Source organism: Acanthaster planci, linkage group LG10 (genome assembly GCF_054643075.1).
Source record: "Acanthaster planci isolate LZ-2023a linkage group LG10, COTS_SCS, whole genome shotgun sequence".
Classification (NCBI taxonomy): Eukaryota; Metazoa; Echinodermata; class Asteroidea; order Valvatida; family Acanthasteridae; genus Acanthaster; species Acanthaster planci.
In genome coordinates, this window is record NC_141786.1 from 1087240 (window position 1) to 1098776 (window position 11537).

The window sequence follows — 11537 nt, forward strand, 5'->3', positions numbered from 1 at the left end:
CCAAAAAATATTCGATATTATTCGCAGTAGTGTAACATTGGATTTCAAAATGATTTTGTTCCAGTTTACGTTTTACCACATGTATCAGCCATAGATGGCGCTCATAACCCTTACCGGCATGCAAGTGACTTACCCAAGAACCAAATTACATCCATAAATGAAATTTGCTCATCGCCCGCCGTCTGTATAGACTACTGGGAAGGGCATTGGGTTAATTTGAATGATAGCAAAGTATGGCAAAGCTAACACGTCCGCACAGCGTGTACCCAGTACACTTGAATAGGACAGCAAGTACACCCACGACACTTTCAGCAGCAAAGTTTTTCTTCCTCCATACTTCCGGAAGAAAATACTTTTCTTTTCTAAATCTTCCTCATGTTCAAGGCAAATATTGAATCTTGTTCAAAACAAAACAGAGACAAATTAGACATGATTTGAGCACGATTGGTAAGGCTGAGCTAGCTTCCTCGCACATACCACATCTGTTATCACGATAACACTCCTGACCAACAAATCGCTAATCGTGATAAGAGTGTGCCTTTAAATTTAAATCAAGCTTTTTGATATCTGCAAAAAAAGTTTCGTTCTGTCGAAATAACTGAAATAAGATTATTGCAGGATTGCAAATGGTAAAAAATTACCATATCACCCAAGGCTATTTTTCTAGGGATGACCACGTTGCGTAGTCGAGTTGAACAAGATACGGTCAAGATACTGCTCGTCGCTGTTCAGCACTGTATCCTACATGCCAATCGTTCAAAATAAAGCCGGGACTTCGGGCTTTGCAAGGACCTACATTCTCATTGCGGCGGACTGTAACAAAAGAGCGTCTCGATTTGGTTGATATATGCGTTTCTGGCCTTTTCTGCCTTCCATGCATCTGCCGTGCATGGATTAATGAGAAGGAATCTGAGCGTTGGCGGCAGGAAAAGCCCTCCTGCTCGAAATCTATGCAAACCAAAGTCGACAAATATCGGGGACAAAATTACTTAAGGCTTGCGAAACTGTGTCCCACGTTCTAGTGTAACTAATGCAAAAAAAATCGACAAATATCGGGGACAAAATTACTTAAGGCTTGCGAAACTGTCTCTCTATTTCTAGTGTAACTAATGCAAACCAAAATTGACGAATATCGGGACAAAATTACTTAAGGCTTGCGAAACTGTCTCTCTAGTTCTAGTGTAACTAATGTATAAGCTTGTATTTAGTAGGAATAAGAATGACTTGGGAGCGAGTCAGACGATGAACGAGTGGCAAAGTTCAGTCGGCGGGGTCACCGAGCACCTGGACATATCACTCGGTGATGACGACCGGGCATGTTGGCACAATGTTCTGGCGATTGTAATGTCGCAACCCAAGCGAAGCTGATCGGATTTAGATTTGGCTATAAGCCTAAAGATCGTTATGTTACGATTAGCCCAGCAGATATTATTAATGTCCCTAAACCTGAGAAAACCGGCGTAACAGATAAAACATATGAACAGTGTTCGAAGCTGGTCCAAGGCGGCGTCTGGCTGTCCATAAGCATCGTAAAGCTTCGCAAAGATTTCTGGAGTCACTGGCTCTTTTCTGTTGGGGCTTGTGGCTAGAAGTCTACTCTAACCTCGGAGGGCTGTTTTCACCAATAGACGATCCGTAGGCGATGGCAGGCCGATGCGGCTATGCACCCAGTTCGCTGTGGCCGCAGAAGAGTCGGCTGTGAACTTGCTAGCTGCCAGTGCCAAACAACGAAAAGGGCAAAGTCCATGGGCTTGATGGGAAACGTCTGGGTGTTATCCTTCGATGAAGTCCAACGCTCCCACTGCCTCCAACTGGCGCTGTACTTCTTTGTTGTAGATTCTGCCCTTGCAGACATCAGCAGCTTTGGCAGAGTGCTTGGGGCAAGCCTGCGGATCTTAGGGTCGTTGGTGTCGTGTGCCGTCGTGGCCCATCTGTCTAGGCAATTCGGAAAAGATAAACCAGCAGCGAGATGTTCTAAAGCCCTGGCGTAAAAGCAGCGACAGCCAGCAGCCAAATGTGCTAAAACCCCCGACGAGAAAGCCCCAACAGCCAGCAGCGAGATGTACTAAAACCCTGACGTAAAAGCCTCGCCAGCCAGCAGCGAGATACGCAAAAACCCCTGCGTAAAAGCCTCGACAGCCAGCAGCGAGATACGCAAAAACCCCTGCGTAAAAGCCTCGACAGCCAGCAGCGGGATGTGCTAAAACCCTCGAGTAAAAAGCATCGATTTGCAGAGCAGAATTGCCCATGCAGTATATAGAGCTCAGCGTTTCAAACCAAGCAAGCGACATTCTGGAGGGAAGGCCAACGATTCAACCGATGAAACAGCGCTTTGGGGCTGGGGGGGTTGTTTGTTTGGTTTGGTTTGGTTTGGCTTGGCTGGGTTTGGTTTGGTTTGGTTTGGTTTGTTTTGTTTTTTGTAGGTGGGCGGCTTTGGGGTTGCAAGGTTAAGCTACTCAACCGAGAACGAATTACAAAAAAGAACCCTTTCCCTAAATAGGCTATAGAGGAATGCATTACGTAATGGTATCCTGCGCGCTCTAACGAGCGCCGACACCTGCCGTGCGATAACGAAAAGAAAGATAACGTTTAATCGAAAAAAAACCTGTGAAGCGCTTTGCCATTTCCAGGACTCGCTCATCAGTTTGGCGAAGCAGCAAGCTTCCGGAACCTTCACACGGTCCGCCTATAGGGATTTTAGATGGGGCTGTCCTGTCACGTTTGATAATTTTTGAAAAAAAATTAAGGTTCCTGAAACATTCCTAAGAAACAGCAATGTCATTATTTAACGTTTGTGTTCCTCAAGTATTAATTCGGAAAAGTCACATACAGTTAGGTAAAATACGAAATTCAATAACATTTCACTAACGGTAACATCGTTCCTCGGTCTCCTTGGTCGTAAACGTTTGGTTTCATTTCATGAGCTTACATGAAAGTGATGATTTACCTACCTGAAGTTGATTGATTCAGTGGAGTCAACCTTACACCATTCCTGTCGACTTGTTTATGCTTAAATTAGACTTTAGAATATTTCGCGAACGAAAAATATTTCTTTAAGTTTTTTTCTTTATAAATTGTAAAATTGTATTTTTTTTCCTGTTTTCATTTGAGCTTTTTACCCAGTGACTAGCCGTGTTAAACTGTTCATCTTCGTACAAGAATAACGAATAAGCTATTTACGAGTTAAATGTGAATAAAATCTGGTACACTGAGTTGCATAATTGAACATAAGCATAACATTTTGAATTCCCCAGACTAAAGACGCTTTTGCTATACCTCTTGATTCAGGGCAAGCTTTTGCAAAGACTTGCAACCACCATCTCTGGAATGGACTGGCTCCTTTGTGCCCTTTTTACTCATGGAGAAGAGTGTACTGTTGCAAGGCGTCCTTTATGTAACTAAGCGAAAGCCCCGATTAACGAGGTACAGGAACGGCGGTTTTAGTATGGAGAATTCAAATTATTATGTTCACGTGAATTTAAGGAATTCAGTGTACCAGGTTTTATTCAAATTTAACTCACAAAAAGGCTTATTGCACTGGTTTTCATGTATTTTATATACAGTGAGAGTTCACATTTTGGCAGGTTATTTCTTTTTGATCAAATTATTTTTCAGTTTGTATAAATTAATATGGTAGCAAATATTTTACAAAGGACTTTTTTCGGGGTGATTTTTTTAAAGAAGTAAAAATACGACAAAACGAATTTGAAAATTGTTGCACGTTATTTTTGCTGTCCAAGAGTTCTGGAAAAGCACCACCAGGATTAATTTTCAAGCTCCTTTCTTGCATGTGCAAAAGACATGTTTCCCGAATTCAACTTTGGTTCAGTCTTGAATTTACACTATAAATCTAAAAGCGTGCATGGCCACTATGCGACCGTTGCGGCCAAGCTCCCGAGACTGTCGATTGAACTTGCAAAAGACTGTAATTTGGAAGGTGGCCACTGCCATGGGCCAAGTGCGTAAAGTTGCAGTCAAGTACATCGGGCATGGCTTTATACTGAATTTGAAAGACATACTCGGTCGGACAAGAGTAAAAGAAACCCCAACCATTAAAAAGAAATGACTATTTTGTGTGGCTGGTCAATGTTTGAAGAAAGTTTAGTTTGGAGGAGAGAGTTTCTCCTTTTTCCACATTTTGTTTCTTGTCAGACGTTACAGACACGTCGTGGAGCGAAGAAGGGATAGTGAGACATGTGAATCAAAGATTTACAAGGAAGACCCAAAAATAGTACACTGAACAAATGAGATTGTACGCACACTTCCAGAAGGTATTGATGTAAATACTACCGTTCTCGCGTTAGCGAGCGGGGAAGGGTAGTTAGCAAAGTTAGTTAACCCTCAAAGAGCGGGGGGGGGCGGAATACCCCTGTTGGTTTTTTCTTAAAACGTCTCTAAGATTATTTTCTGCGTGATAATACTTTATTACAATTTATTCAAATGTTTTAGGGTCATTTTGATCCCAGATTTATGAAAATCGGACATGGCGTTCTGTGTCAGCGACGAATTTTAGAAGGCAGGGTGAAGCGTGGCGTGAAATCTACCATGACTTTGTACACAGCAGTACACCGTACACAGGACAGAGTGGTATCCTACCATTAATAATTAATTAGTCATAATTATGCAAAGATTTAATCAATTTACATGAACTTTCACACAGATGATAAGTATGGATGCTTCACTGTGACAAGGCCAAAAAACCCGGCTCTTTGAGGGTTAAACATGTCATAAATACTTTGTAAATAACTTAGAAAAGCTAACCTACAAAACTAACTCTAACGAAGCTCATCCTGGCTCTGGCTGTCACCGCACTATAGGGAAGGTCAAGGGTCAACTCTGCGTCGACCCCGATGGCCTCCAAGTAGGTCTCCGGCGCTTTTTCTGGCAAACACGCTTCCCATCCACGAAGACTTCGGTCAGGGTGTACACGCTGACGGTGGCCATCTTCTTGATCTTGGCGGGAGGGGCCCTCAGGTTCCTCTATCATCCATTTTGCTTGACTAGCGGTAGCGCTGGGGCAGTCTATGTGTCCCTTTTGGATAGCATCTTTGTGGGCTTTGGACTACATCGCTAGTTGCACTTTGACTCTGGGCTTCAGGACTGTCTTCCTGGCCTCCTGTGCCCACCTCTTTTTCATTTCTCTTTGCTTCATCTTGAAGTACTGTCTCACTCTGTGAGACTTCTGACTCCTTTGTTTGAGGGTTTTCCATTACCCTCCCTTGCTCTACTTCGCCTACATAAGGTTTTAACCTGTCTACATGTACCACACGGTGTTTATCACCCCGCCTCAACTTGATGTGGACTATCACATCTGACAATTTCTTGATTATTTGCCAGGGTCCCTTCCAACGCAGTTGGAGCTTGGGGGACACGTTCTTCTTTTTGGCAGGATTATGCAGGCATACCAGCTGCCCCTCCTTTAGGCCTACCTCTGTTGCCTTTCGGTCGTAATTTCGTAATTTCGCAATCTCGCTCTCTCGTGCGCTCTCTGCATGTTGTTTTGCAGGTCTTTTGCAAAGACTGCCTCGGTGTCACTTTCCGTATCTGGACACCCAGTGGTCAGATCCAACGGTATACTGACCTCCCTTCCCAGCATCATCATGTTTGGGGTTTCCTCTATTGACTCTCGTGGTGTACACCGATACGCGAAGGTGGCATATGAGAGCATCTTATCCAAATCTCTTTGCCTTCTCTTCGGATCTTTGAGGACTGCCACAATGTTCACTAAGGTCTTATTAAGCCTCTCGACCATCCCGTCCGATTCGGGATTATAGACCGTAGTTCTTGATTTTGACACACCAGGTATTTGGCACATCTCACTAAAAACATGCGATTCAAAATTCGTGCCCTGGTCGGAGTGCAGTTCTTGTGGCACCCCAAACCGGTACACAAACTCTTGCACTAACTTTAGTGCTAAGGTTAATACAATGGAACTGTGAGGGGGTACGCCTCCATCCACTTTGTGTGATAATGTCCCATGATCAAAACCCACTGATTGTCACTGTCTGTCTTCGGCAGTGGTCCGAGCAAGTTGATGGCTTGGCTTTCAAAAACGTGCACCGACTCGGTATTGTTGCAGTGGCGCCCATTGCTTTTTAGCAGGTGCATTTCTTCTTGCACAGGTCTCATAACTCCGCAGAAATGATCTGACATCTGCAGACACCCAGACCAGAAATATATGTACTTCATCTTGGCCAGGGTCTTACTCATTCCCAGTTGACCACTCACTTTTCCACCATGTACCTCTCTTAGGATTTCTTTCCTTAGCGTCTCCGGCAAAACCAATAGCCATTTGATCGATTTGCCGTCATCTGACTCCCATTTCTTCTCTTCTCTGATCTAACTGGTCCCAACTGACCAATACGTCTTAAACTCAGGAGAGTGGGAGATACATCTTCACAAGCAGGGCGGTCCTTGCCCCTCTCCTTCTCTCGCACAACCCAACTCATGGTCGTGTCCTCGAGTTGAGCCTTTTGCAACTCATCCTTTGAAATCGTTGGCTGGGCCACTACGCCCCTGGCCGACATTTCCACTGTCGGGTGCTCATCAGGCTTCCTGCCTTCAGCTTTCCCGGTCTCCGTTGTCTCCTCTCGACCACATTGTTTGCACTGTCTCCTTGACAGTCCATCTGCATTGGCATGTTTCTGGCGGGGCGGCACTGGATTTCTATGTCATATTATGATATGACTTCCAACCACCTCGCCAACTGTCCCTCGGGGTTCTTGAAATTCAGAAGACACCGAAGAGCAGCATGATCGGTTCCGATTGTCACCTTCCTTCCGTAGAGGTATTGTTTGAACTCTTTCTAGTACATTACTACTGCTAGTAATTCACGTCTGGTGACGCAGTAGTTTCTTGCAGGTCTACTGAGCTTTCTGCTGGCATAAGCTAGGACTTTCTCTTCCCCACCCTGAAGCTGGGACAACACCATATCGATGCTTCGTCCACTGGCATCAGTGTCAAGGATGAAGTCCCCATCAGGGATAGGGTATGCCATGACTGTAGCGGCCTGGAGCTTACTTTTAAGCTCTTCAAATGCATGCTGGCATGCTTCACTCCACTCAACTCTCGCGCCTTTTCTGTCAAGGCATGTAGGGGACTAGCTATCTCTGCAAAGCCTCTGATGTACTTTTGTTAACATGACACAAGGCCTAGGAAGCTTCTCACGTCCCTTAACACACTTCGGCACTGACCGCTCTGCCACTGCCCTCGCTTTTCCTGGGTCTGTGGCCACCCCTTCTGCGGACACGGTGTGTCCAAGGTAGCTAAATGACTTCTGGAATAGTTGGCATTTACTTGGCTTGAGCTTAAGCCCTGCCTGTCTCAACCTCTCTAGAACCACCCACAGAGGTTGTACTGTCTGAGCTTCTGTCTCACCAAAGACGATCAAGTCATCTAGATAAATCATCAGGATTTCACACGGTAGCTCTAGTCTAACGCCCTCGCCATCTTGGCGGGAGTACCGTCGAGCATGCGCTGCAGCTCGACTTTCTCGAAATTCTCTGTCTCGAGAGCTGCCTGAATGGCTTCATCCAAATTCGTTGGACGAGCCTGGTTTATGCCCTCTCGAACAGACCGACTTTCCACTGCTTCTAGAAAGTGATTCTTTGCCAAACGGTCACGCGATTCCTCCTGAATGTCAGGGTACGCCCTGACCACCAATTCCTGTATGGCTTGACCCAACTCTTGAAGAGTCTCTTTCGGCTTCTGTCGCCAATGCCTCAGCTCGACGAGGTAGTTCTCGTTTTGGCGTCCTGAGCCAAACCTCCTGTCTAGCACTTTCACCAGCTCACTATATGAGCGCTGCCGTCCAGATGGAACTTTGCCCACTAATCTTAGGGCATTGCCTTGCAGACTGGCAAGCAAATATGAAGCAGCCTGCTCTTCGTTCCACTGGTTCACAATTCTACGCGATTCAAAGTGCCGGAATTATTCTCTCCATAGCACTTTGCCACTGTATCTGTCTGGGATGACATTGGGGCGGCGGTTTGTCCGTTCCAATGTCTTACTCTCCACCTCACCAACTCGCTTTTCCCTCTTCAGGGGCCGTGACCCTTCTGAAGAGGTAACTGCTTTCTCCACTGGTCTGGTACTAACCGCGTCTGCTGGACGGGCTGCAAAGCTTATGAGATCATGGTGGGCTATATCTGTTGGAGTCTTCTCCGGAGTATGCAAAGTCAGGCTACAACTCTATGCACCCTGGCCTGCCTCACTTGAGCCCGAAGGGAAGGACTCAAGTTCCTCTTTCGCTTTTAATGTGCCTCTTTGGGGTGTACTTTCCCCAAACTCTACTCTCCTCCTAGCCCTGGGAAAGAATTCCGGTGAGCTACCTGAACCCACCAGACTACTCGTCTCCAACTGAGAGACATAACCAGAATTCACTGCTGGCAACGTGAATTCAATCTGTGAATCCACTGGTTTACTCACACGCCCTTTTCGGTCGGGTGTGTCCTAACTTCCTTCTAAGGAATCTTTCTGACCTCCCATGGCAGTCTCTGATTTCTTTGCCATGAGATCTCACTCCCACTGCAAATACATGTACCTTAAGCTCTGCCTCCATACTTGGAGGGCTCTGTTTTCTCATACTGTTACACTACTATGAACAATACTTGAACCTTCCTGTTTCTCACATGGTTATTACACTAAGTTCCATTGCAAAATCCTTAGGTATTACTGACACCTGGGACTCACTTTTGCCAATACGGGAAGCTGTCCCAACTCTTACAAATACGTCCTTACTAACACGTGTCTCAACCAACAACTCTCACCAATCAATTCCAATCATCTGACACCATTTTTGTGGCCAGCCTAGGTCTCGCCAGTCTGAGCGACCTGTTTCCAAATGTGGGGAAAGTCACCTGATCTAAACCTAAACTATCTGCCTTGGCCCTTGAGTTTGACGAGCAATCTAATGTCCACTTTGTTAGGGGTCGTTTTGGCGGAAATATACCACCGATCGGTAATTGATTTGGTGACCCGGTCGACTGACACAACAATGAGCATGTGCGTAAACAAGATATTACCGGCAAGATCAACTGGACTTATTTAATTTACTTTTCTTTAGTTCATATATTCACTATATTTACACAATTAGAGTTACTTATTTTTTACAAGAGTTACGAAAGAATAATGCAAAATACAACTGCAAAAGAACACGTAAATAATCCGCACTCCGCAATCGGCAGAGTGCTGCCAGTAATCCGCACTTCGCAGCCTCTAACCTGTATCTGCAATCCGCACTCCTCACACGGGTGACTACGGTCTCTTACTAACTGCTTACATTGCGTAACCAGTACCTGATTAGCTACCTGACTCTCAGCGGTAGCGTACACAAGGGTGCACCGCTACATATAAATTCCCATAGACTGCAATGATAAATCCCCACACTTTGCAATAGTTTTAAAAATACTCACAACTCTCACAGGTGTCCAGGCTGCACAGAAATACGATGATCGACATGTCCCCTTTCATTTTCCTTTCAATTTTTGGGGGGTTGACCAATGAATTTTTGAGAAATTTTCACCAGAAGCAGACCACCCCTAAAATGAAGAAAATGTCCCTGCCCAGAATAGTTGCCATTTTGAAAAACCATCCCTCTGCAAAACGGCCAAATAGTGCCATTTTCGGACCCAACTGCACCCAAATTACTCAGAATTTGATGCCCAGAGTCCGGGCCAGGGGTTCAGTGCCACATTTCTCCAATTCCTCAATTTCATGGCTCTCAGGACTCTCTAATATAGAATATTTTGAGTGTATAACTTTTATTAATGAGCTCGGCGGACATATTTAGGGCCTAATTACCAGGGTGCACCCACAATAGGAGCAGTCACACACAGCGCTGTTTACTCGCTGAACCAGGCCTCCAGACTGTGGTGTACTATTTACGACACACAATTCTCTCTTTCCCTAGCCCCCCTCCAAGCGACGCAGCTACACGACGCGGCAACACGACGGCTCCCTTGCGTTGTGCCGTCGGGTCGAACCGTCGCCTTCTTGCGATTTCGTTTGTACACATATGACGCGTTGCGTCGTGCCGTCGCCTGTCGCGTCGTGCTGTCTTAGGTCCTTTCCTTGTTGCATTTTTTTCTGCCTAAACGTCGACCCTTCCGTCGCGTCCTGCTGCCGTGCGTCGCGTCGTGCGTCGCGTCGTGCTTCAAACGAAATGGCAAGAAGGTAACGGTGCAACCCGACGGCACGACGCAAGGGAGCCGTCGCGTCGGGTGGTTGCCCCGCCTGGAGGGAGGCTAAAGAGAGAGAGAAATGTTTGTTGTAAATAGTACACCATACCAGACTGCATCAAAATTTCCACGAAACTGCCTACCATGGCACAAACTAGACACCACATAAACTTGCGCCACTCCCGCGCGACCTTAAACATGTACATTTACATGGGACAATACGTACAGATTAATGCTAATGTACACGGGTTCCAATACAATGGTGTCGCACATTCTCTGCGCCTATACAAAGATAAGAATAATGTCATCTTTTAAATAAAACCTTAACTTGTTACAGCCATTCTGTCACACTTGCATTGCACTGTGTGCCCTAAATCTATATCTGCAGTCATTGCCCTTAATGAGCTCATTCCTCTGGAGTTATTTGGAGAATAAATAGCCCGGATGTGTACCAGGTTTTGTGTTTTGTTATTACTCATTTTTATAATGGTATTTGTACAAAAACGTATTTTTCGAGATTTCACAATCACTGCCTGTGATGAAATAGTGCATTTTGTTCATAGTGAACTAAGTTTTCCGGTAGTAGTGAACATTTTGTTGGTCAGTCTTAGCCAAATTTGTACCAAGTCTTTGAACACTGATGTATTGGAGGGAGGAGAATAAAATTACAAACTTTGCATGGATAACGGAACTGTGTATCAAAATTTTAAAAGTTAATATTTACGATGGCAAAAGTAGGTCTAATACCAGGGATTCTTCTCTCTCTATTTCCTGGTCACAGCAATAGTTTGTATTTGATTGCATTTAATTTAATTTAAGGATGTTACTGGCCCTGCTTGCCCGGCTATAGATGCGGGCAGTAATCAGACATTGTTGGAATCTTGTCTATTATTCGTTTGACTCTGCGGCGACCATCATTGAACACTTTGAAGTGCCTGAGTTGCAACTCCTTCTGTGTCCTTCCTCTATGGTACGAGCTATGATTTATAAGTCGTACGTACGAGATGCAAGTCGTACGTTCAACATAAAAGTCGTACGTACGAGTTACGTACGAGATAGAAGTCGTACGTACGAAATAATAGTGATTGCATACCTTCCTTTCAACCACGTGCAAGCGCACGTGCGAAACTGCATACTTGACTAGTTTATCTTGAATAGGAGAATACTATCACAACACTATGCACTGTTACCAGCACGTCACATCATAGGTCAAGCACGATCGTGACCTCGCCGGGAAAAGTCTATTGACCATAGTTCTTTTCAGACAATCAACTTTTTATCCAGGGAATTCTGTGGCGAATAGGGAGATTTATGGGGTACAGACAGGAACACAATAAAACCTAGGTTTTCAATCCTAGA

General features: G+C 45.1%; 1 pseudogene; it reads right to left on the reverse strand.

The window, feature by feature from the left end:
• Nucleotides 1-800: 800 nt before the first annotated feature.
• On the reverse strand, nucleotides 801-6527 carry LOC147797555 (uncharacterized; annotated as a pseudogene).
• Nucleotides 6528-11537: the final 5010 nt, after the last annotated feature.